Here is an 848-nt window from a genome sequence, read left to right on the forward strand (position 1 = left end):
TCTGACATGGTCCAGATCTCGGAAGGAACTGTGCAAGACTTGCAGTGGTGGCTTTCGAATCGTGATTGGGTGAATGGCAGATCCCTTTCCCTTCCCCAACCAGATCTTACAGTAGTGACAGATGTCACTTCTTGGATGGGGCGGCCACGTGGGAGAGGCGTAGATCAGAGGTCTCTGGTCTCTGGCCGAGTCTGGACTCCACATCAATCTTTTGGAGCTCCAGGCGATCAGGCTTGCATTGAAAGCATTCCTTCCCCCTCTAAAAGGGAAAGTGGTGTAGTTGTTCATGGACAACACCTCCACCATGTGGTACTGCAACAAGCAAGGCAGAGTGGGTTCGCGGACCCTTTGTTAGGAGGCTCTACAACCCTGGATGTGGCTGGAACACCAGGGCATTATCCTTGTGGTTCAACATCTGGCAGGCTCTCAACGCCAGAGCAGACAAACTCAGCCATCAGTGCATAGTCGATCACGAATGGCGTTTCCGTCTAGAGGTGGCGCAAGGCCTCTTTCAGCAGTGAGTAGAGCCTTGGTTAGATCGGTTTGCCTCCGCAGAGAACGCGCAGTGTCAGCTGTATGGCACGTTGGAGTTTCAAGGCTGCACTTGTGCGGCAACACTTCGTTTTGAGTGGAGCTCAGGCCTCCTTTACCCTTCTCACCAATACCACTTCTGTCCAGAGTTATCCTTGTGACTCCGGTCTGGGCACAAAGTCTGGTATCCAGAGCTTTTGCGCATAACCACAGATCCTCCGATCAGACTGCCCCTTCAGTAGGATCTTCTGTTGCAGTAGCAGGGGATGGTTGTCCACCTGAACCGCCTTCTTACGTGAAGATTGAGCGGCGGCATT

This window comes from Pleurodeles waltl, chromosome 2_2 (assembly GCF_031143425.1).
Source record: "Pleurodeles waltl isolate 20211129_DDA chromosome 2_2, aPleWal1.hap1.20221129, whole genome shotgun sequence".
Classification (NCBI taxonomy): Eukaryota; Metazoa; Chordata; class Amphibia; order Caudata; family Salamandridae; genus Pleurodeles; species Pleurodeles waltl.